This window comes from Nicotiana tabacum, chromosome 22 (assembly GCF_000715075.1).
Source record: "Nicotiana tabacum cultivar K326 chromosome 22, ASM71507v2, whole genome shotgun sequence".
NCBI lineage: Eukaryota > Viridiplantae > Streptophyta > Magnoliopsida > Solanales > Solanaceae > Nicotiana > Nicotiana tabacum.
The window spans coordinates 106,798,861-106,826,321 of NC_134101.1; positions in this window are offsets into that span (position 1 = coordinate 106,798,861).

Here is a 27,461-nt window from a genome sequence, read left to right on the forward strand (position 1 = left end):
AAATCTACTTGCCAACCGTCGAATTGTTCTCTTTTGATCCCCCGTGGCTTGCACCGGATATACCCCATTTTGATGTACTCCCTGATATCATGGAACCACGGTTCACCATCAAGTTCTTCTTCTACCATGTTACAATAAGCATGCTGATCTCGGACTTGAATATATAGAGAATCAACATAAGCTTTGTCCGGATGGTGCAACATTGATGCCAAGGTAGCCAAAGCATCGGCCACCTCATTATGGACCCTTGGAATATGCCTGAACTCTAGTAATAAAAACCGTTGACAATGATCATGCAAACATTGTCGGTATGGTATGAGCTTTAAATCCCGTGTTTCCCATTCTCCTTGAATTTGGGGCACCAGAAGATCTGAGTCTCCCAAGACCAAGACTTCCTGGACATCCATGTCTGCAGCTAGCCTTAAACCCAAAATGCATGCCTCGTACTCAGCCATATTGTTGGTACAATAGAAACGAAGTTGAGCCGTAACAGGATAGTGATGCCCTGTTTCAGAAATAAGCACTGCCCCTATTCCAACTCCTTTCATGTTGGCAACCCTATCAAAGAAAAGTTTCCAACTTGGTTTTTCAATATGCTCCAGTTCGTCGATATGCATCACCTCTTCATCGGGAAAATAAGTTTTCAATGGCTCGTACTCTTCATCGACCGGGTTCTCGGCCAAATGATTGGCCAATGCTTGGGATTTCATCGCGGTCCAAGTCACATAGATGATGTCAAACTCCGTGAGCAAAATATGCCACTTTGCAAGTCTTCCTGTGGGCCTAGGTTTTGAAAGATATACTTCAACGGATCCAGGCGCGAAATGAGGTAAGTAGTGTAGGATGACAAATAATGTTTCAATTTCTGTGCTACCCAAGTTAGGGCGCAACATGTCTTTTCCAGGTTAGTGTACTTAACCTCATAAGCCGTGAACTTCTTGCTAAGATAGTAGATGGCCTGTTCCTTCCTGCCAGTGATGTCATGCTGACCCAATACACAACCAAATGAATTTTCCAGGACTGTCAAGTAAAGAATCAAAGGTCTCCCTGGTTCTGGTAGAACCAGCACAGGTGGGCTTGACAAGTATCCTTTTATCTTATCAAATGCTTCTTGACACTCATCAGTCCACTTGACCGTAGCATCCTTCTTTAGCAACTTGATTATAGGCTCACAAGTTGTCGTGAGCTGAGCAATAAACCTGCTGATGTAGTTCAACCTCCCTAACAGACTCATCACCTCAGTCTTGTTCCTCGAAGGTGGCAATTCTTGGATAGCTTTGATCTTTGACGGGTCCAACTCAATGCCTTGACGGCTGACTATGAATCCCAACAATTTTTCAGATGGAACACCAAATGCGCACTTGGCAGGGTTAAGTTTGAGGTTGTACCTGCGAAGCCTCTGGAAAAATTTCCTCAAATCTCTGACATGGTCGGCCTGCTGCTTCGACTTTATGATTACATCATCTATGTATACCTCATTCTCCTTGTGTATCAATGATGGAACACAGTAGTCATTGCCCTTATATAAGTTGCCCCAGCATTTTTCAAACCAAATGGCATTACCTGATAGCAGTAAGATCCCCATGGCGTGATGAATGCTGTCTTTTCCGCATATTCCTCATCCATTAAGATCTGATGATACCCTGCATAGCAATTCATAAAAGATCCAATCTCACTCTTGGCACAATTATCGATCAAAATGTGGATGTTGGGTAGTGGGAAATTATCCTTTGGACTTGCTTTGTTGATATTGCGGTAATCAACGCATACTCTGATCTTGTCGTCCTTCTTTGGTACTGGCACAACATTAGCTAACCAAATAGGATGTCGTGTGACCCGAATGACCTTTGCGTCCAATTGCTTGGTGATTTCTTCCTTAATCTTCACACTCATATCAGTTTGAACTTTCTCAATTTTTGCTTGACGGGAGGGAATGCCTAGTCAGTGGGTAATTTGTGGACCACCAAGTCAGTGCTCAAACCTGGCATGTCATCATATGACCATGAAAAAATATTTTTGTATTCAATCAGTGCTTTGATTATCTCTTCCCTGATCTTTGGTTCAAGGTGGACGCTTATTTTTGTCTCTCTGATATTATCTACGTCCCCTAAATTGATGGTTTCGGTATCATTCAGGTTGGGTTTGGGTTTTCCTTCAAAGTGATTTAATTCCTTACTAATCTCTTCAAAGGCCTCATCCTCATCATATTCTGATTCATCATCACACTCTTCTTCTTTAATTATTATTTCAGAATCAGACTAATTTTTAAGACTGGGCTGAGGATTCCTTACGCAAGCCATGTCATTAGAACCAACGTAAAAAGAACTGTACAGAAAAGAAAAAAATAAAAAAGAAAACTATCAGGAATGATGAAGAAGAGAAATTGCATTTCATTGAAGGATAAATGATAACAAGGTTTGCACACTCAAACAGACTAAAAGATCAAAATCTGGATTACAACCCCGGAATAACCCAGACAAACTGAAGGAAAATCAAAACAAACTACCAAAACTCCTTCCGAGTGGGGAGACGAGTAGCCTTCCAATTGTTAAGCTTCGTTTCTGGCTCGACAAATTGCACTTCCGCGTTGCTAGAACCTTCTCCAATTTCTACCATGTTTATATCGTCGAACAACTTCTCGAATTTTTCAATTAATTCCTTGTCAGGATCAATCACAGAACTAGGAATTGTTGTTACTGGGCGACTTCTGGTACCGGGCTTGACAAATAATCTGGATAGATGTGGGACCGGCTTTGGAAGGATCCATGCCCTTTTCTTAAATTTTCTGGCTCTTTTTATGTCTGCGGCTGTGGGCTTGAATCCCAGACCAAATGTTCCCAAGTTTTTGGGGAGGGATACTGGCGGTATGATGCCCTGCAGAGATGAACCCAAACCCTTGTCTGGTAGGAAACCATTCTTTAACATTTCAAAGGCCACCATGACTGATGCGGCGGTTATCTTCGGATTTGGTATGTATTTCCCCTCTGGAATTTTCTCAACCAACATTGTGTCAAAAACATGGTAGACCCATGGCCCCTTGTCATCTTCCACTTCAATGAACGGTACAACGACATTGCTCTGAGCGCACAAATTATCTTCGCCGTGCACAACTATTTCCTGTCTATCCCATTCAAATTTGACCATCTAGTATAGTGTAGATGGGACTGCTTTAGCGGCATGAATCCAGGGTCTTCCTAACATTATATTGTAGGAAACAGCTATATCCAACACCTGGAACTCCATCGTGAACTCAATTGGTCCTATCGTCAGCTCTAACACTATATCGCCAACTGAATATTTGCCTCCGCCATCAAATCTCTGCACGCAGATACTGTTCTTATGAATCCTCTCATCTTCTACTTTCAAATTGCTCAGAGTGGAGAGAGGGCAAATGTTCGCACTGGAACCATTGTCGACTAATACCCGAGCAACTACAGAGTCCTCACATTTCACTGTAAGGTAAAGGGCTCTGTTATGCTCAGTACCCTCTATAGGCAATTCATCATCGAAAAAAATGACTCTGTTCACTTCAAAGATTTTGTTGGCTATCATTTCCAGATGGTTCACTGAGATCTTATCGGGAACGTGAGCCTCATTAAGGCTCGATGGTGCTCATCTGAGTGGATTAACAATGACAATAGTGAAATCTGAGCAGGCATCTTTTTCAATTGTTCCACGATAGAATAGTCTTGCATCTTCATCTTTCTCAAAAATTCCTCTGCCTCTTCTTCAGTTATGGTTTTCTTCACTAGCACTGGGTTATCTTTGGAGTTCTTAGGTTTTCTTAATTCTTCGGGGGAAAAGCATCTCCCCGAACGAGTCAAACCCTGGGTTTCATAGACTTCTTCTTTAACTTCTTTTCCTTTGTATGTCACTGTCACCCATTCATAATTCCACGGAATAGCCCTGTTGTTGACTATCGGTAACTGGGTTACCAGCTTGATAATGACTTGATCTATGCGGGCGCCCTCCACGATTACGACAGGTTTGTTCGCCACTCCTGGCACAACCAGTTTCAACCTTTCTTGTTTTTCTGCCACATCACTTGCAGACCCCTTCTTAACTATTACAGATGGTTCACTACTCCTTTCGCTCGACTTGAGCACTATTTTCTCACTTGTTGATTGTTCAACTGTCTTGACCCCACTGGACCGAATCATCATGACGGTCTGTGACGGCTTCCTGGGCTCCCCTCCCTCATGCACTATTTCAATCATATTTGCCTCCTGATGGGCTAGCATTGGATTCCGGTTGATATTGGGCGCCTCGGGAGCTTGAACTTTAATCCGATTGGTATCAATAAGCTCTTGGATAGCACTTTTTAAGTGCCAGAACTTCTTAGTATCATGACCTGGAGTACCAGAACAATACTCACAGCTTACGGAATAATCAAGATTTTTCTGGGGAGGATTTGGCAATTTGGACTGTATCGGCCTCAGCATGTCCAGAGTTCTTAGCCTGTGGAATAAACCGGTATATGACTCTCCCAATGGAGTAAATGTTTTCTTTTTCTGCAGCCTTTCATCCTTAAATGCTTGATTAGGCCGGAAACTTGGTCCAAGAGGGTTTCGGTAGGCTCTTGGGGGTAGATAAGTGTTTTGGGGAATGGGCGCACGCCATTGCGCGTGGGGGAGAGGTTGGTTATATTTTTGGGCATGGTGGATAGAAAAATGAGGTTCTGGTGGGGGTAGTAGTGTTGGGGTAGATTATATGGGCTATGAGGGTAACTTTGGTAGTGGGGCCGAGGCTGATTATAGTGGTGAGATGAGCCTATGGGTCCGAACCAAGTTCCTGAATTAACCATTGCTACGTCCTCTCTCTTCTTTTTCCCAATTCCTCATGTGCCGCCCTGAATAGCCTGAGTCATCGCCTTAATAGCCGAATAGCTCATGATTTTATTCGACTTGAGCCCCTCTTCTACCATACCTCCCATCTTCACTACTTCATTGAAGGATTTTCCTATAGCTGAGACCAGATGGCCATAGTAAGTAGGTTCTAAGGCGTGTAGGAAATAATCCACCATCTCACTTTCTTTCATTGGAGGGTCTACTCTTGTTGCCTACTCTCTCTATCGGAAACCATACTCTCTGAAACTTTCACTGTGCTTTTTCTCCAGTTATGTCAAGGACAGTCGATCTGGAACGATCTCAAGATTATATTGGAAGTGACAAGTGAATGCTTGCGCCAGATCATCCCATGTATACCACCTTCCATGATCATGCCGGGTGTACCACTCCAGCGCCGATCCACTCAAACTTTAACTGAAATATGCCATCAGCAATTCATCTTTTCCTCCAGCTCCCCTCATCTTGCTACAAAAACCTCTCAAGTGTGCTACTGGATCACTGTGCCCATCATACAAATCAAACTTGGGCATCTTAAACCCTGCCGGTAATTGCACATTTGGAAACAAACGCAGGTCTTTTTAAGCCACACTTACTTGACCTCCTAACCCCCGCTTGTCTCTAAATGATTATTCTAAGCTTTTAAATTTTCTAAACATCTCCTCCTTTTCGGGATTTTCGGATGGTTTTTCAGCTTCCGCAGGGAGATCAAAACGAGGAGTATAAACTTCTAAAGCTTTGAAAGTGGGCTCTGGGGGGTAGTATTGGTTATTCTGGGCTTGGAACACTGGCTCACTGGAAGATTGGTGTAGTGTAGCAGATGGGGATATTATGAAGATAGGAGTGATTGGGGGAGGAGGATATGGACCTGGTTTGGGTGGTGGAGCTTGCGGGGTTTGGGAGGTGGTGCCTTGGTAGTGATGGTAAATAGGAAATCCTGCTGATGAATCAACAGTAGGATGTTCCTGGGTTTGAGTCAATGGCGGGATGAAAGCAGGGTTAGTGGGGTAAGCTGGTGGTGGTTGTCCTTTTGACCAGGACTGGTACATTTCGGCCATCTGCTGCTTCAACTTATACATATCTTCTTTCATCGAACTAACATCCAACTCTTCCACCTCTCTTGAAGGATCGATGACACTCGCATCAAGTTCTTTGCTAGACATGATCAATTCGCCTTTGGACCTGGTGTTGTATGGATGGGTTGTCAGAATGCTCAACAAACTAACCAACTGCCTTAGTTCTGGAGCATCAACAACACACTCGTTAGTGATTAGAGCTTAATAGATTGATAACCGCATATTTGTGGAATGCAATGCACCTAAGTAATTAATCATTTTTATCATGTATTTGCTCGATTGCTTATGTCATCCCGACATTTCCTTATTTCCATGTGCAACTTCCCTTTTTCTCTTTTTTTTCATTCTTGCCTTTCTTTGTTTGACTTCTCTTTGTTTTTTTATTCTCTCATTTCCCTTTTTTATTTTGTTTCCTTTTCACGGTTTCTTATTTTCTTTCTCTTTTCTTTTGGTTATGGTCGAATCCTATGGAGATTGCCTACGTATCATGACCCCGCATGAATCAGACCGAGCGTAGTTCTGGGTATAAGTGTAAAAATAAGTAATTTTTTTTTGGGATTTTCAAAAAGCAAATACTTTGATTATAATGACTCAAAAACTAACAGACTCAAAAGAAACTAACAGACTCTAACAAAAAGAAAATACAGACTCAAGTAAAAAAAATCACGAATACATTAATGCCTCAAATGCTCTTGGGGCCCGGGGACATCATTCGGTCTCGCCACGGGCTTATATGCAACATCCCTTTGAAGCCTATCCAAGTCACTCATTATCTGTCGGACAAACGTCATCACTGCCATGAAGAAAGTGGTGCAAGTCATATCCTCACATGTTTGGCATTTCACAACAATGTAGTCGACGATGACTCTGACCCGCTCTCGGATTCTACCCTTTTCCTGAAGAAGACGCCCGACCTGTTGATTCCGGGCTTCTAACACCTAAGTGTCGTGGAGATGTTGATTTTGCAACTATTGCATTCCTTCCACCATCTGAGCCATCAAATCATAACAGTGTTTCTTATCAGCTTTGAAGTCCTTGGCTTGCTTCACTGCTTCATTCTCGAGGGTAGTCATTTTTCTGTTCAGGATGGTGATTGTCCCTTCTTACTTTCTTTTCATTTGATGCACAAACATTGCCTGCTCTTCCGCCTTCTTTGCCCATTGTGCCCGGACTTTGGCTAGGTTGGTCTCAGACTTTTCCAGGTCATCTTGTCATTCAAGGGCTTTCTTTTTCAGACTGCTTATAAGCCTTTCATCCGCTCGGCTTCTTTCCGGGTTTCTAGCAGCTATTTTCATCTTCCGGATTTGAGCTTTGAGGGTTTCATTTTCCTAAGTTAGTTTTTTCTTTTCTCCCTCATCTGCGGCGGCTTGCAAACCATTTTCAAACTGAAGGTTCAAGACTTGCCTTTTCAATTTGCTTATGGTATCCCTATACTCATTTTCTTTGGTCAACCAGTCCCATTGCACCTGTGCTCCGTCAGTGAACTGTTGGACATAGGATCTTTTTGCGGGCCTTTCAGGATCCTAATGAACTCAGGATATTTTACCATACCAAGCAGGGTAACCAGGCTCCAACTCACCTCTAGATAGATCTAGTATTTGAGTTTTAGGCTCTAAGAATCTGCACTGATGCCAAATCCGACGTACTCTTTCTTCTGGAAAGGCAGCTTTTGGTTCTAACTCAATGAACTGCCAACTCAAATCTTCATCGTGTGGGATGGTCTGGTATTGGCCTAACTGACGCAGGACTCTATGTAGAGCATAAGGCTGGATACTCCGAAGACCCATCAACAGCAGGAAACACACCTCAGCCGACATATAAATTACTTCACTGATCGAGAGCCACCAGAACGTCCATTCGATCTTGTTTGCCATCAAGGATCTCAAGTGGGCGTGCCATGCTTTTGTACCCTTCGGGAACTCATAACCCTCTACCCGCTTTTCCTGTTTTTCAATGCACTCAATGCCAGCCATACTACAATTCAAGTATCCGGGACAGTGACAAAGGTGTTCCTCCATCCATAATTGTAATAGCATATTGCACCCTTCAAAGAATTTTTTCCCTTCTCGGCAAAGGGTTAGAGCTCGGTAAATTTCTGCCAAGATCAGCGGCATTATAGTCCCATTTGCCTTTTTCATCATAAAGTCATCTATCCCTACGAGCCCCAACTCTATATTCCCATCTTTTCTGGGGAAAATCAAAATACCCAGGAATGCCGTTATTAAAGCTAATCCTCTCCGAGCTTCCTACTTGTCTTGGTTTCCTACGTGAGTAAATCTGGTATCTGGCATCTCAAAGCCATGGGGATTCCCGTAACGTCAGTACAGGAAAAAGAAGGTACAGAATCCTTTGGCTAAATTTCCGTCTCGAATGTCCGAGTGATGCTTAACAGGTCCAAAAATTTGTGAGGGGTTACTGCTCTAGGTGCCACCGAGTATTGATTTCTAGGTTTCCCGTCGAAATTGGTGTAGCCTGCTATCTCTTCCAGTGTAGGAGTTAACTCAAAATCAGCAAAGTGGAATACATTATGTGTTGGGTCCCAAAATGGTATCAAGGCCTCAATTATGTCCTTTCTCGGCTTAACCTTCAATAGCCCGATAAGACCACCCAACGCTTTTGTCACAACCTTCCTGCTGTCGTCCCCCAAATTATGACACCACATATGTAGCTCCAAAGGTATGTCTTCATGGACTGAGAAAGGGTTCATTTTGAATTGTACTCATCCTGCACATTTATTAAGGTGATTTCAATTAAAAGAAAACTACGACTCATTTTGACTCTAGTAAAATTACCATTTTTCAAAATTTTCACAAAATTATCTGGCTTTGCCGATACGGCCTTTCAGCACTCCGAAAACAAAGATTTTAAGGCTGTGTCGGCTAACCAGCCAAAACCTTGAAAAATGACTAAAGGCAACTATTCTTCCAAAAACAGCCTTCCGGCGCCCTTTTGAGGGACATTTGGCTATTTTTGACAAGAGTGGCATCACCTTACTTATTTGCAATAAAAATAAAATTTTTGTTCTTTTCGGGCTATTTTTGCAAAAAGGAAGTTGGACCCGATGGGGGTTGCCTACGTATCTCACACCCTGTGAGAATCAAACTGGCGTAGTTTGGGCAAATAAAACAAAACCAACTATTTTTAAAAACAAAACGTCTTTTTTTCCTTTTTTTTCATTTTTCTCACAAATTCGGCAGAGTTTCAGCATTATTTGGACATTGGGTTTTTCAAAACCGGTGACGAACTCACTTAACCCTCACATTGCTATTATTTTTTTTTCAACCTTCTCCCATTATTTATAAGACGATCAGCATGCAAATACGAAGCAAATAAATGCACAAGTAGCAAGTAAGATGCATCAGGATGGTCCTTTTCATTTCGGGTACACCTGTCCTAGACAAACCCAACCCCTGTGTTGAGTCTCCAAAGTCAAATGCACGTGATGCAAACAAATGTTCCTACTAGGGATCCGACATGAGGCTTTGTTATAGTAGGTTTAAAACCTGGGTTTATTATTCTAGACCTGGCTTACCAGAGCAGACAACTCGAGCCGAGGGGGGCAGCGTACCGGGAATACAAAAGTTTCACCGGCTTTGCAACTTGTCCGAACCTCGTTCTAAATTTGGGATATTACTCTAACACAAGAGAAATAACACGAAGTGCACACTCCTCCATGATTTAGAAGACTCAAAGAGCAGATGGGTTTCATAGCAGTTTATATACAGTTCACAGAATATCAAAGTGGTAAAAGCAATATTTAGCACATTAGGCCCAAACATGTAACAAAATCAAATAATAAATAAAGCCAACTATAACAATTTATCTAAGCTCGAATTCTGAATCCTGAACCAGAGATTCTGGGTTCTTTTCCCAGTAGAGTCGCCAGAGCTGTCACACCTCCTTTTTCCTACACCCCGAAGGGTACACGGGCGTTTTTTAAATTAAAGGACAATCGAAACGAGACTATTTATTTATTAAATTCAGAGTTGCCACTTGGAATAATTTTATGGTGTCCCAAGTCACCCGTTCAAATCCCGAATCGAGGAAAGATTGACTCTGTTTTACAGTCCGCGAACCAGAAATCCGGGTAAGGAATTATGTTAACCCGGGAGAAGGTGTTAGACATTCCCGAGTTCCGTGGCTCTAGCACGGTCGCTCAACTGTTATAATTAGCACATTATCTGATTTAAAACATTTTAGACCTATGTGCAAATTTTAACTCTTAACCGCTTTTATTTATTTTAAAGAAGCTTTAACGTCGTCTAAAATATGTCTTTGGATTGCTTCACATGAAATGCACCCGCAATCTGAAACACATTTTATTCAACGGTATTAATATTTGGATTTGGGTCACATGAAATGCACACCCGAGTTTAGGAAGGTAAATTATTAAAATGACGCGCCTAAAGCAACTACGTGTTTGCAACTTTGCGAGGGCCATGGAAATTTCACTAGGTGGCATGCCTCGATTACTAAGGATAAAACAAGATTAATTATACGAGGGCCATGCAATTGTCATTTTTGTTCGGCACAACGCACCTCAATTTATCCTAACCAAAAGGTTTCTAAGCTAACTTACGAGGGTCATAAATTGTACAATTTGGCTAATATGGCACACCTCAATTTATTTTCTAAGAAAGGAATTATAATCAAACGGGAGCAATCACGGGAATTCTTGATTTACTGAAATTATTACGAAGTCCAGGATTAAGGATTCCAAATGAGCTGGTGAGTTAAAGATCAACGGGCCGCAAAGTTTGGTCCCAAGCATTAGCCCAAGCTTAGATTGCATAAATACCAAAAAAAACTAACGATGGAATAAGTACCAATGCAAGGAGACTTCGGAGTCATATTTAAATTTATCAATGAACAATTATCTGTATTCTAGCCATGATTCAGCTTTGAAAACAATTAGAAATCCCATTTTTGCAACTGACAGTATATTAATTTCCAAGTCTCCAACTTGCCTTGCAATACAGTCCTAAAGATTTAAACCAAACCAATTTAATACAAGTAGTACTTTGCCATTTTTATAGTGAATTTGAGCGTAAACCTACATTAAAGAACCCCAACAAACCTCAACCATAACCCTTCTAAAGGAAAATCAAAGACAGGCATTTACAAAAAATATGAGAGTCTATCACTAGCTGAACCATCAATTGGCATTTTAAAAGAGAAAACATGATACATATACTAATTAATCTCTATAACAAGTGTCCGATTGATATCCTTAAAATCATAATCCTAAACTATTTAATCAAACATTATGTTAATCAAAAGTCCATCCAGATTTACAAATTAAAGAAAAACCAAACAAGACCATAACTAAGCCAATGATCACACCGAGCCTTTGTATTTCACATCCCATTGATTCAATTTCTGTATTTCACATGAATAAAACACATTTTTGATTGGCAACTAGATAGGCCCCTAACAGATCCTTTTCCTAGCATTCATTCAAATTCATTAAAAGAAAGCTAAATGGGTAGAGTCCTCAGTCCATTTGTCAATACAAACTACAACTAACATTTAACAATAAAAGCCTTTAATAAACCTCACTTAGGCAAGACTTTGAGTACGATTACTGACTATGCATGAACAAACATCATACAGGGCCTAACAGATCTAATGATGATTCAGACTTTAATACATAATGCTAATAGATAAGGTAATGATGGATCTAGATTATTGGATCTCTATTAATGAATAGAAATCATTCAACCTTGTATGAAACCAACAAGCTAAACTGAAGGTTCACCATATAAATACTAACAACATATCCTCTCTACTAGTAACTACAACATGCTTAACTAAACTGATTTGGACAAAATAATCACATTAAATAAAAAAACCAATCGAGTTGGGAATATGACCACTTCAAACCAAGCTTTTGAAAACCATATTTAATCCATTTCAGCTACCAGAATCAGCAATTACTTTAGAAATCAAAACTTCAAGAAATCTTAGAATATATTCAATAGAACAGTAATTATTTGAACCAGTCAGTCGTCTTTTTTTTAGAATTTTTATCTCTTCAATCTGTGTTTCTTCTTCCCCTAGACTCTATATTCTCTTCTTTTTTCCTCCTCTTCCTTCTTTCAATTCTTATCTCTATATAGGTAGTAGAAAATGCCCCCTTGGATTCACAAATGCCCTTTCAACAATTTTTAATTAATTCCATTTAACTTAGTTCTTTAAATTAGTCAGTAGTGCATTCTTAAACCCTACCACTTATTAGAAGCTTCCTAATTCAATTATTGACAGTTTCCTTAGGCTAGACTACCCAAATTACCCTCAAAGCTTCTGTTATTTATCACTCCTAAACTCTGAATTCGTATAAACAGGAAACAAACGAGCTAATACAAATGCACTTCAAAATTAATAAAACATCTAACAACTGAATCTTATCAATTCATTGAATTAATCGGCTTTATGACTCTAAATGGAACTAATGACTTCCAAAACATATTCGAATAAGCCTCGACCAATTCAATTAAACCTAGACCTTTCTTATATGATTATAAATTCAGAAAAAATGCTATTGAAATAAGATTAATGCAGATGAAGGACTAACAGACTTGTGAACGGAAGGACTACTTTGAAGAATACTAGACAAAGAAAACAAGAAGGAAGGAAGAAGAGTAAAAGGTGAAACAAATTTAAAAAAAATAGAAAACAATAAAGGGAACTCACCGGCTAAATTTGAAATTACCCTTGATACTCTGACTCACCCGAAACTGATGCTAATCCTTTGTTATTTGTCAAGAACAAATGAAAAGCATCGGTTTTGTAGTGAATCAACCTTCTAAACATGAACAACTAGAGGCTTGGATAGATGCATGTTATCAGGATCAATGGAAACTGATTTTCAACTTTTAGGGTTTGAACTTAGATTTAAAATTTAACGAGTTCCAGTCAGATTCGAAGTAAACCAATGATGGATTTGGTTTGAGGGAGTTATGAGGGTTATGTGGTGTTGATTTGGGATCGATTGGGTAAGCTAGGGTTCAGGGATTTTGGCACCGGACTGCTTCGATTGAAGATTCAAGAAGTTCTAGGGTGATTCGAGGGACACTAGCTACAGATTGGGGAAGAGGGGACGGAAAGGGTCTTGGGGTGTTATTTTCAGGTGGGTAGGGGTGGTGTATGGCTGCACCGCCACTGAAAACGATGGAGGTTTCAGGGGCGGTGTCTCTAGGGTTTGGCTGGTTGGGAGATATGAGAGTGAAGTGGGGGGGGGGGGGTCTGAGGGGTTTGGGTATATTAAAATGGGATGATTAATTGGAGTCGTCGAATGATTGGAAACCAACGGCTCCGATTGAATCCTTAATCGAAACGGGGTCTTTTTGACTAAGTAGGGGGGCGGTTTGGTTCTGGATCGGGTCGGGGTCGGGTTAATGGGCGACGTAGTGGACCGTTTGATCAAATGATATCGACGGCCCTAATCAAAACTTGACAAACGCTGTCGTTTGGGTGGCAATGGGGCTGGAACGGGTAGGGGGATGGGTTTGGATGGGTTTGGGCTGTGTCTATCCGGGTTTCAGGAGGGTATTTGATTTGGGCTTGGGATTTTAATTAAATTGGCCCAACTTCTTATTTCTTTTTTATTCCTTTCCTTTTCTTTTTATTTCAAAAGTATTTTTCTTCTAAAAATACAAAATAAAACCTTAAATAATCCCTAAACCAAATTATTCTACTAAATTAACTTAATTATCTCTAAATAATAATTACCACAACTAATTAAATACCAAAACAATTGCCAAAAATTCGAAATTAAAATGCAACATGACTATTTTTTATGATTTTTTTCTATTTTTCTAAACAAATTAATGTACTAATTAATCTAAAAATATAAAAATTAAATCCTAAATGCAGATGCAATATTTTTGTATTTTTTATGATTTAAACAAAAATGCAAACAATAACAGGAAATGCCACAAAATCCACAATATTGCGAGCAATGGAATAAATTATTTTGTTTTGAATTTATGGGAATAATTCATATAGGGCAAAAATCACGTGCTCACACACCTCTTGCACGGGGTGCCTTCAGCGGTCAGTTTAGCCAACTGGGTCAATTTCAGTTTCAGTAGTCATGCCCGTTGAGAGGTTGTTTTGAGCATGGAGATATCAGGCATATAGTGAGGGATTGTCCCAGACTTAGGAGGGTTGCACCTCCATAGGCTACACAAGTTCCACAGATTCTATAGGTTCCACAGGCCATGGTTGCTGCTGCAATTACCGCTCCACCTACATTGCTAGTTAGGGGTGGAAGTCAAGCAAGTAGAGGCCGCCCTAGAAGGGGAGGACATGTTCGTTTCTATGATTTTTCGTATAGGATTGAGGCTATTGCATCAGATGCTATCATCATAGGTATTGTTCAGGTCTGTCATTGGAATGCATCAATTTTATTTGATCTAGGTTCCACTTATTTGTATGTGCCATCTTACTTTACTCCATATTTGGATATGTCTTGGGATTCTTTGAGTGCTCTTGTATGTGTGTCTACTCCTGTGAGGGATTCTATTATTGTAGACCATGTTTATCAGTCATGTTTGGTCACTATCGGTGATTATGAGACCTAGTTGACTTGGGCATGGATTGGTTGTTCCCCTATCACATTATTTTGGACTGTCACGCCAAGATTGTGACACTAACTATGCTAGGTTATACGTGGTGGGAGTGGAGGGATACATTGGATTATATTCGTAGTAGAGTGATATCCTTTCTGAAGGCACAACAAATGGTTGAGAAGGGGTGTGAAGCATATCTAGACTTTGTGAGGGATGTTAGTGCTGATACTCCTACCGTTGAGCCAGTCCCCATCGTGAGAGATTTACCAAATATTTTTTTAGTAGACCTATCGGGCATGACACTTGATAGGGATATTAATTTTGGTATTGAACTGGTGCTGGATACTCAGCCCATTTCAATTCCACCATATCGTATAGCACCAGTGTAGTTGAAGGAGTTAAAGGAATATGTTTAGGAGTTACTTGATAAGGGTTTCATCTGACAGAGTGTTTCGACTTGGGGTGCTCCAGTTCTATTTGGGAATAAGAAAGACGACTCTATGCGAATGTGTATTGATTATAGGCAGCTAAACAGGGTTACAAACAAGAACAAGTATCCACTATCGGGTATTGATGATCTGTTCGACCAGCTTCGAGGTACTCGGGTATTCTCAAAAATTAATTTGAGGTCAAGGTATCATCGATTGAAGATTAGGGATTCAGATATTTTGAAGATTGCTTTGAGGGCTTGGTATGGTCACTATGAGTTTTTGGTAACATCATTTGGGCTGACCAAAGCTCTACTAGCCTTTATGCACTTTATGTACAGTGTATTCTAGCCATATTTTGATTCTTTCGTCATCGTGTTCATTGATAACGTATTGGTATACTCTCGCAGCCGAGAGGATCATGAGCAACACTTTACGATCATGCTCCAAACCTTGACGGAGAAGAAGTTATATGCAAAATTCTCCAATTATGAGTTTTGGCTTGATGTGGTGGTGTTTTTGGGTCATGTGGTGTTTGGTAAGGGGATTAAGGTAGATCCAAAGAAGATGGAGGCAATTCAGAGTTGGCCCATACCATCTTCTACTACTGAGATCCAGAGTTTTCTAGGCTTGGCTGGTAATTATTGCCATTTCGTGGAGGGTTTTGCATCCTCCACAGCTCATTTCACCAGATTTACTCAAAAGGGTGCTCCATTCAGGTAATTTGACGAGTAAGAGGAGAACTTCCAGAAGCCCAAGACTGCCTTGACCACAACTTCAGTTCGAGTTTTGCCTTCTGCGTTGGGTTCATATACAATTTATTGTGATGTTTCGCAGATTAGCAATGGGTATAGTTTGATGCAGGAGGGTAGAGTGATTGCTTATAATTTACGTCAATTGTAGCCCCATAAGAAGAACTACCCCGTTCATGATTTATAGTTGGAAGCATTGTCCATGCATTGAAGATTTGGAGAAACTATCCATCTTGTGAGGTATTCAAAGATCACTTGAGTCTACAACACTTGTTCGGGCAAAAACATATGAACTTGAGGCAACGGAGGTGGTTAGAGCTATTAAAGGACTATGATATCACCATTCTTTGTCATCCCGAGAAAGCCACTATGGTGGCCGATGCCTCGAGTATGAAGGCTGAGAGTATGGGTAGCCTTGCATATATTCTAGCTATAGAGAGACTGTTAGCATTATATGTTTAGACTTTGGCCAATCGGTTCGTGATGTTGGATGTTTCGAAGCATAGTCAGGTCCTTGCTTGCATGGTTTCTTAGTTTTCTTTGTATTATTGCATCAAGGTGTGTCAGTGTGATGACCCCATTTGCTTGTCCTTAAGGACACGGTGCAACACGGTGATACCAAGGAGGTTTCTATTGGAGATGATAGGGTGCTGAGGGTGCATGCCCAGATTTGTATACCCAATGTGGATGGTTGCGTGAATTGATTCTCGAGGAGGCCCATAGTTTGCGGTATTCCATTCATTCGGGTGCCCTAAGATGCATCAGGATTTGAAGCAGCACTACTGGTGGATAAGAATGTAGAAAGATATAGTGGAGTATATGGCTCAGTAGTTGAACTATAAGTATGTGAAGTACAAACATCAGAGGCTGGGCGGTTTACTTTAGAGACTTGAGATTCCAGAATGGAAGTGGAAGCGTATCAACATGGATTTCATTATTAGACTTCCGCAGACTTTGAATAAATTTGACTCATTGTGGGTTATTATGGATAGACTGACCAAGTTTGCACACTTCATTCTGATTATGACTACCTACTCTTAAGAGCAACTGGCTCAGATCAATATTCATGAGATTTTTCGTCTGCATGGTGTGCCGGTGTCTATTATCTCCAATTGAGGCAGATAGTTCACATCGCATTTTTGGAGAGCTATGCAACATGCGTTAGGAAGACAGGTCAAGCTGAGCACGACATTTCATCCCCAAATGGACGGACAATCCTAGCGCACCATTCAAATATTGGAGGATATGCTTCATGCCTTCATAAATTTTAGGGTTTCATGGGGTCAGTTCCTACCGCTCGCAAAGTTTGCCTACAATAACAACTACTAATCGAGTATTCATATGGCATTTTATTAGGCCTTATATAGGAGGCGTCATCATTCCCATGTTGTTTGGTTTGAGTCAGGAGAGGCTAGGTTATTGGGCACTAATTTGGTGATTCAGGATCGGCTTCGTACAACACAATCTAGGCAAAAGAGTTATGATAATCGGTGGGCACATGATGTAGCATTTATTGTGAAATAGAGGGTCTTGATTAAAGTTGCACCATGAAGGGTGTGATGATGTTCGGAAAGAAGGAAAAGTTGAGCCCTAGGTATATTGGTCCTTTTGAGATTCTTGAGAGAGTTGGTGAGGTGGCCTATAGACTTGCATTGCCACCCAGCCTATCGGGAGTTCTGGTTTTCCATGTTTCCATGCTCCAGAAGTATTTTGATGATCCATCACATGTATTAAATTTTAGCTCAGTACAATTTGACAAGGATTTGATTTATGTTGAGGAGCTGGTGGCTATCTTGGACAGGCAGATCCGGATGTTGAGGTCAAAGAATATTGCTTTAGTGAAGGTTCAATGGAGAGGTCAATTGTTAGAGAAGGAGACCTGAGAGATCGAGCACGACATGTGGATTCGTTATCTTTACCTTTTTGGCACTTCAGGTATGTCTCTATACATGTTCGAGGACGAACATTTGTTTTAAGGGAGGGAGAATGTAATGACATGACCGGTCATTTTGTATTTTATCCCTGTTTCCCCTTTTGAAGCTTCCTGTATGTGCATTTTTGGTTTTATGACTTGTGGGGATGGTTAGTTTTGTTCCGAGAAGGTTTTGGGTTAATTTGGTTTAGTTCTTGGTTTAGAAGCTTAAGTTGAAAATATTGACCGAAGTTTGACATTTGCAAAAACCACCCCGGAAAGGTGTTTTGATGGCTTTGGTAGGTTCGTATCATGATTTTGGATTTGGACGTATCCCCAGAATTGAATTTGGAGGTCCCTAGGTTAGTTTGACTTATTTGCAGAAAGTTGGCAATTTGAGGTTTAGAAGTTTCCGTAAGTTTGACCATAGGTTGACTTTGTGGCTATTAGGTTTGGAATTATGTTTTGGATTTGGAATATGTCTTTTTTCTATTTGGAACTTCTTTGTAAAATTTCATGTCATTTAGAGTTGGTTTGATCGGATTCAGACGCTTGGTTGTGATTCTAGAGATTCTTGAGTTTTCCTTTTGATGTTCGATTTGTGGTTCTATATGTTATTTTGGTGTTTTTATCGCGCGAGCGAGTTCTCATGATATTTTAAGATTTGTGTGGGTGTTTAACTTGGAGCCCCGAGGGCTCGAGTGAGCTTGAGTCGTGTTTCATAATGGTTTGAACTTATTTCTAGGTTACTGGTGTGTTGGTGCTCCAGTTATCGCAGTTATGAGCACCAGCATCACAATTGTGATCATAGCATGGGGTGTTAGGTGTCGCATTTGTGATGTCTTGATTGCATTTCCAAAGAAATGCCTGGGTTAGGTCGGTTCGCATTTGCAACCAATTGGCCGCATTTGCAAAGAGGGCATACTTCATATTTGCGAGGTCAGTGTCGCAATTTCGGCATTTCCCTGGGGTTGTTAGGTGCCGCATTTGCGAGCTATTCTTTTCAATTGGGAATCCAGGGTTGCAATTGCAACATTTGCACTTGAATAAAAGGGCTGGGAAGACGGGATTGGGTCTCATTTTACATATTTTGGAAATCTGGATTCGGTAGGAGGTGATTTGGAGAAAGGATTTTCACATACAACCATTGGGTAAGTGATTTTGATCAGTTTCCAAATATATTACATCATTATATATGAGATTTAATATCAAATTCATGAGAATCTAAGAGAGATTTTTTGGGGATAGTTGTCTATGTTTTGAAAAATAAAAATTTGGGATTTGATAGTCGAGCTGGACTCGGATTTGAAAACAAAACACATGTATGAAATCATGGGGTTCTGAGAAGTCAAGATCTACCATTGGACTCAATTTTTTACAAAACAGGCCCGCGGTTAACCTTTAGGGAATTGTGTAAAGGTCATAGTTTTATTAATCGTTAGTATTTTCTCTTGCATTGTTTGATGATATTAAGTCATTTTTGGTTGGATTCGAGCCATGCAGAGGAGAATTTTAATGGGAAAGCTATTTTTGAGTGTTGATTTGGCCTAGTTGAGATAAGTATCTTTCCTAACTTTGTAGGGGGGGAGGGAAACTACCCTTTAGGATTTGGGTTGATTGTACTATTTGAACAATGCAGAAGACGTGTACGTGAGGTGACGAGCGTGTACACAGGCTTATATGTGAACATTGACCGGTTTAGACTCTTAGGTTACTTATAATCATTTCATTGAAATTATTATTGATTGCTCTATCTTTCCTTGCAAATTTATTCTTATATGCTTTAACTGGAGTTGTTATTACATGTTCTAGTTTCAATTCTCGAGGTCCCTCATATATGCATTTATTAGTTGTTGTTGTTACATGTTATTATTTTTATTGTTGAGTTATTCTCATGCATCTAGTCGTAGTTCTATTTCATGCTATCTCTTTCATTGTTGAGATTATGCTATGCATTAGAAATTGAAGGTTCCATTTCATGGAAATGCATTCATTGTTGAGTTATTGGAGCTGTAGTTGTTGAGAGCTACTGATACGTTTGTGGTTTAAATTATTGGTTATTGGAATACTTTTTCTTGTTGTCACAACCCCAATTCCCTCCGTAGGATGCCGTGATTGTACCTAGTCTCTACGACTAGGGAAGACTAACATGCATAGAGAAATAGCGGAAATACTACTAAAACTTCAAATAAAACCATCATACTATAATAATAACTCAACAGTACAATGACCAACACTTTCCCCAAAACCTGGTGGAACAGAGTTATAAGATCTATAAGATAGTACTACTAGTCTCGAACTACAATATTGTTTGAAACAAGAAAGAAACAGTGGAATGACTAAAACAGAAGGGGAATCCGAGGCATGCGGATGTAGAGCAGGTGTACCGTGAAGTCTCCAAAAGCAGCTACTCAAATGAACTCTAGCATTGTGCAGAAGCATAGTATGAGTACACCACAATGGTACCCAGTAAGTATCAAGCCTAACCTCGGTATAATAGTATGAGGCTAGGTCAAGACACCTATTAGGATATAATAAATAGAATGAAGTGTTATAACAAGAAGTAATGGAAGAGAAGAAATAAGTAATATAAAACAAGTTAATAACATAGACTAATGAAAGGATTGGAAACATAGAGATAACGTAAGGGAAGAAATTGAAAAGAATCACAATGCTCATATACGGTCAATAACTGATAGAGCGAGGAAGAACAAAGCAACAAGAAGTGATCCCACCAAAAAAGCTTTACAACATGATATAAACAACAATAATCACAATGAGGCACCACCTCGCGTACAATGAGAATTTCAACCGAGGTACTAACTCATATTCACATTTCTCAATTTCAATCATAATCTTTCCTTATACCACCGCGTGAACGTTACATTTAAATAGTTTTGAAAATACTTTTTTTGAAATAGATACATGCACTTTATCCCACCTTATGACTCCGCCTGGCTTCACGTAATTCCCTTATAAGCAACACGCACATAAGTCCCACCTTATGCCTCCACATGCACATTAACCCCTATCTTTATACCGCTGCATGCGTGTCAATATTACATCACAATAACAATTCGCACTACAAGTGCCCATATGTCACAATTTGCCAGTAATCGACAATATCAATGTTTTCGCAACAATAGCCTATGGCTCAACCATAATGTGTACAAGAATATCAACAAAAGCAATAAATGTAAATTTCTCAACAAATAAAAAATTCACCTCAACTTGATAACGACTTTCACAACTTCAACACAATAACTCAACAATGAGAAAGATAATGTGTAACTACAATATTATATACGAGTAACTCACAATGGGAGAGATAATGTGTAACAATGACTTCAAATAATGTTAATCAACAATGGAAGAGATAACATATACAATTACTTCAAACAATGATAATCAACAATGAAAGAGAGAACATGTGACAATAAAATGGTCAACAAGTTCAGGTAAAGCATGAGAACAATTTATCAAGTAGGATGTAGAACAAGTGTTAAACAAGTCATTTAAGGCATATAAGGATAGACTAACTGCCACGCCCCGAACTCAGGGAGCGCGACCCTCGCTCAACCGAGTGAACATGTCCGAGCATGCCTGTTAGATTTTCTTCTACCCAAACTCATCCATGAATAAAGAGGAGATGTACTCCATTAATCAAACACTGAAAAGATTTCATTAACAATTCCCATTTCATTTCCATTAGCAGCTTCATTCATAATTTTCAATATATTACAAGTTTATAGATATAATGACAAACATTTTTGCCAAATACCAACCTTTCTAGTTCATTTACTCACATCAAACACCACCCACAACCTAACCACGAAGCCTTTAAGTACAACAGAAGAGTAGTATGGAAGTGCCGACAATAAGGCCCCGGCTATACCTCAAAGCACAAAGTACAACATCAAGTGATATCATGCCTAGAACATAGTAGAGCTCACCAAAACCTGCTGAATAGGGAGTAACTGCTGAGGAGGACCACAGTTGTCCGTTGATGAAGCACCTGCCTCCATTGAAGATGCAGCGCCCCCGACAAAAGAGACGTTAGTACACATAGAATAGTACTAGTACGTAAAGCTAAATGTCCTCTTTCAAGATAGAATGCCCATATAAGAAAGGTAAAAACATAGAAACAACAAGTCACAATCAACAACATACAAATGTCCGGTTAAAACATAGAAATTTTCAAAATACGAAAATAATATATATTTTTGGATGGGAGATCATTAGCATCGATATACCATCGTGTTTTTAGCATGGAGTCTGATCATGCTCGATCGGCTAGGACATCTCCCCACGAACAATGTTGTTTGACATGTGATGCGAAAAAAGGTGTTACCAAGAGTAGTACCACCATGTGAGCAACATGGCGTCCGATCTCCACCCGATCAACTAGGCCGCCTTTCCACATATGCAGTGTGGGTTGACATTTCAATTTATAGCTATTACCAATCTCATCCCAATTAAGGGGAATAATCACAATTACCTCAATATTTCAATCTCATCCCAAATAAGGGGAATAATCACAGTCCACTCCTACATCGGCATGTGTAGTTTTAGGTGAGGGTTGTTACAACCCACCCTTCCTTGGTGACTAACGATACTCCCAAAACTATGTTTTTTTTAATTATTTTTGCACACAAAGGTAACATAGATACAAATGTATTCACCTCATCATCTTTCACGTTGCATAAATCTTCATTAGTATTTTCAACCACTCATAACAACAATATTTCCCTGGCTCTTTTGGCCATTCACAAGACTGCTTATTCATGGCACGGTGGTCGTATTTCATATTCCACACTTTCATATCTTTCCTTTGATAAATATGAACATATATAATATTTCGAAAATCACAACTTTAAGTTCATTAGAAATGAAGGCTTTAAACACAGCAGATTTCTTTCCAAGAAATGGAGTAAAAAGATTGGTAATCGAAACTCAAGTTAAAATAATAAACAAGTAACATACCGTTTCTTCTTGAAATACTTTTCCCCAAAAAGGGCAATACACAAATTCAACACATGAATGCGTAAGAGCTCAAAACACATTGGAAATACTTACAAAGCATACCATTAGTTAAAACAACCACGTTTGGGCATGACTTGAGAACATAAGCTTTTAGATAATTTATTCTCGAAGTCATTTTAAAGCAGTTGAATCAAGGCTTATTTCCTAACCTTTCTCATATCATCTCATTTTATTGGCACCACTAGCCACAAGCATAACTTTCATTCTTGGCACGTTGGCCACACTCTGTTGATACCCAATTTTTTCTCATATATTTTTAATACATATATATACTTTCAAAATAACAAATATGTAGTTAAAAGCATACATGATTTTTATAATTTTTTTATAATTTTTAAAGCCTCTAAATCGATTTATTTCTTCTCTTTTATTTATAAAATATCCACTAATTATCCTTCAAATTATTTTTTTGATGATTTGGTCGTTTAAATTCATTATTTATGCCATCATAATTGTTTAAATACTTTTTAGTGCTTTTTTGTAATTGCATTTACATTTTAGGCTAAATTGCACATTTTTGCAATAATAGCCTATATTGACGTATAATTACATTATTGATGCATAAAATAGTGTTTTATATTTTAAAAATGTTAAATAACTATATTAAATCATTTTAGTACATGAAAATATTTTTTGGAACCCATTTATCATTTTTATAAATTATGTATTTATTAAAAGTGGCTATTTAAAATCTAGCCTATTTGAATTTCAATTTTAGCCATATTTTCAACCCAATACCAGCCCAATTTCAATTAAAAATTACCCAGCTCAAACCCAGCTACCCGATCCGGCCCCAAAACCCTTTTAATTTTGGTCGTTGATCATAGAACTCAACGGCCACAAACACCGTTACCTAAACTAAACTCAAACGCCCCCCCCCAAACCCTTTCATTCTACACCACCTGCCACCCTGAAACCCCTCTCTTCTCTCAAACGCTCCTAAGCCTAACTGTAGTCGAACCTCACTGACACTCATCTATGGCTATCTCTAGTGGCCTCTCACCACCCCCAGGTCTCTAAGGGCCTCTCTCACGTTGGTACTGCCATCTCCAGGGTCCTCAAGGGACCAGGGTCAGTGGCTTGCATCTATAGTTGCTTTCTCGCCTATTTCAGGCCATTCCAGTGTGATTCCCAGTAAGATCGTCCTATATCGACTATGTTCTATGGGTTTCTAAGCATGTTTCTTCACCTCTGTGTTGTTTTCCTCGAAACCCTAATCTCTTTCTTCTAAACCTCTTAGATATGTACAGATCTGAGACGATTTGGACTTGTTTCATATGAGTTTTAATATCACCTAGTGAGATTCTTTACAAGAATTGTTTGATTTTCGAGTGATTTTTCATCTTTCTCTAAACTAGGGTGTCCTGAAATCTCTTTTTTCAAAAACATTTGATGATTTGGGTGTTTAATCTCCTATTTCGTGTATGTTTTAACCGATTTTGTTAGTATTGCTCTGATTTCAACTCGTTTACACTAAAAGCCCTAAATTTTCGAGATTCTTTGTTTGGTCTCTGAGTACTTGTATGCTAACTGTGTTCTTGCCTTGATTCTTGTAATTTTCTTTAGCCATTTAGATATCTCGTGGCCTTCTTACCCTAATATGCCTTTACTGATATTCTTAATTAAACTTTTCACTGATTCTATATGTTTGTGTTCATCCTGATTATTTATTTCTTACCTTTTATCTACCAAACTTGCTGAATCTTTCGTGATTTTCCCTCTAAGTGAGCCCTATTAGGGTTCTAACCTAATTTTTTGACTAAGTTCTATGTTTCTGTTAAATTTTACTTAGTTTATTTTCTATTTATGGGAACTAATATATATTCTTTCTAAAAATTAGTATTACTTTGAAATCCTGGCTGATTGATTACTCCGTTAAAGATTGGTATGCATAGACTTTTTTTGTTTCCTTGTTTATAGCCTTAATTGGTCATATCTACCTTAATTTCTTGCCCGTATAACTTGCGGATTCTTACTGATTCTTTATTTGGTATGGTTTGGCCTTTTTCGCCTTAATTAAACCCATGTTGTTATCGTTTGGCTAATTGCCCCTAATTAAAGGAGTCTATTCTGAGCTCCTTATATGATTGAATTCTGATTTGCCCTTAATTGCTGATTTCTGATTCTTTTACCTTATTAACTCTACCCTCGAACTACTATATAAGCACTCTCCTATTCTCACTTAAAAAACAGAACATTAGCTCACAAAAAAAAAGCACACTGACAATCTAAAAGTTCTCTTTCTCTTCTGCTATTTGTGATACTTACTAATCTAGCCGACTGAAAGCCCAGGCTAGATATTGGAACTTCATTTGCTTTATATTTTGCACCCTTTTCTTCAACTGGTATGTCTTTATTTAAGTTTTGAAATCGAAACCCTATATGTTTCATTCCTGCACTAGTTCATCAGTTATGAGTTCAACTTGTATTCCTGCCTACTTCTTTGCTCAGTATGTCTAACTCTGCCTATTCAATATATTCTTTATATTCTGCACTCTTTCTTGCTTACTTCTTTACCTAGCATGTCTAAAACTCTGTCCTGTTCAATGTATTCACTTTTTCCTACTTACTTCTTTACCTAGCATGTCTAAATTGTATGTTTAATCATGTTCAAGACATGTCAACTATGATCTATGTCTTAACTACTTACTGTCCATGATTAGCCTACTGAGTCTCTAAGACCCCAAGTGTTTTTAAGCAGTTTGTTGAGTATATGTTTCCTCTATACCCTATCCATGTACCCCAAAGTGACCCTTATGTGCCCCAATCCCTTTGTCCCCATGTGAGATCTATTTGTTAAGTGTTTTCTGAATCTGGATGTTTTTATGACTAATTGATTGTCTACTGTTTTGGTGCTCTTCTCAAGCTGTCTTTTACCACCAAACTATTTCCTATTTCTGAAAAACCTTTTACTTCTAAAGTAATCTCTGTACTATTTTCAAAACCTTTTCAAAACTATGTCAAGCACTCTCACTTCACTCTTAGAATACTAGGTTCTTCCCCTCTGATATGTGTACTGCCTTGAGATCCTTGAGATCTCTCTGAACTCTGGCATGTCAGAGCTAGCCTTTCCACACTGCACCTAAATCAGTTATTGTTTGAGAAAAGGTATAGGTGTGAGCACTGCCCGGGATCCTTGAGGTCCTTAGGGAACTCTGACAAACCTAGACATGAATTTGGATATGGAACTTTGGGCATTTGTGGCTATTGGAGGCTGGGAAATCATTTGGGCCAGCTGTAGGCTCCCTATAGACTAACTCTTTTTTATTTATGTATTTTATTTAATTCATTGGACTGTAATAATTTTATAAACAAACAGTGGGGTGATTAGTGAAAAGGGGAGGGTAGTTATATATATTGGGTAAATTGGGTAGATACCATGCTTATAGGGTCCATGTTGATTCAAATGTGTTTGTTATGTTTCTAAATGGCTTTAATAATAGAGATCATGCTTATAGGGTTAAAATCAGCTTTTAATAATTAGGTACCATGCCTATAGGAATTAAAATCAACTCTAATAGAAATCATGCCTATAGAACTTAAAACCAGTTTAGTTAAATAAATCGGTTCAAATTCGTGTTCTGAATTGGCTTAATAAATTAATCTGTCCGTTTCTTTAAAAAGTTTTCCAACACTACCTTAAAACTAATACTGCTAGAAAGCATGCCTATAGGATCTCAAGTTATCGTTTAAAAATCATTCTACTCTTTTATTGCATTCCCAATAAATATAGATACCATGCTTTTAGGACGTCACTACTATGCATTTAGGCAAGCCTCTAGGGCTATTAAAATCTTGCAACTACAAAAGTTGCGCTTTGTTATTTAAGACTGTTCACATTCACAGGTCTAAAATCAGTAGACAAGCTAAATAGGTCTTTGACGCTTGGTCCTAATTCAATGGTGTATAATCCCTGCTCACCTAGATATCATGTTCTAGGATTTTCTCTTAAATACTTGACTATTGTTTGAAGAGGTGCAAAATACTTGACTGTTGTTTGAAGAGGTGCACTTATTTATTATATTTGTGGAGGTGACTGTGAGCCTGTAATTTGTTCTCTTTAAATTCAGTCCTAATTGTTTTTGATTGACGCCTTGACTTTTATCCTTTAAAACCTTAGGAAGTTCTAGAACTACCTAAATTAGAGGTCCTAAATACCTCCAGGGCCACAAGAAAGGGATGGATAGTGCACGCATAGAACGTCTATCAAGGTTATCAGAACACTTTAGGCTATGACAAGGGGAGGGAATTGGGTAGTAAGGATATGATGACTACGCGCTAATGTCACGTGTAGCCCCTCATTGAGGAGTGATTACCGGGCATTGTGTGGGGTGATTTTGTAGGCCAACCAACCTAGGAACCCTCTTTCCCAATTCCCGATGTTTAAATTTTACTTTCCTTTATATATGTGTAACTTGTTCAAACCTTTCCCTTGTTCCATTACTTGAGTCATATATGTGCTTAACATGCCTTTATTTGCAAGTATGTGTTTAAACTATTTATTTGTTAAAAGGACTAATTCACATAAGTATAAGTTTGGTCGGGACCCACCGTTGTGGACCGAGAGGGGTGCCTAACACCTTTCCCTCAAGGTTAGTTTGAGCTCTTACCCTAAATCTCTGGTAATGCAAACTAGTCTAAGAGTTAATCGCTCTAGGTGCCCTAACGCACCATAATCCGTTAGGTGGCGACTCTTCAAAATACCCAAATCCCAAAATAAAATGAGTTATTACCCCTATGAATGTCGAAACCCGGACTTTCTCTGCGCGAAGGAAAAAAGGGGGCGCGAGAGCATGGCGACTCTGCTATGGATATCTTTAGGCTCTTACCATA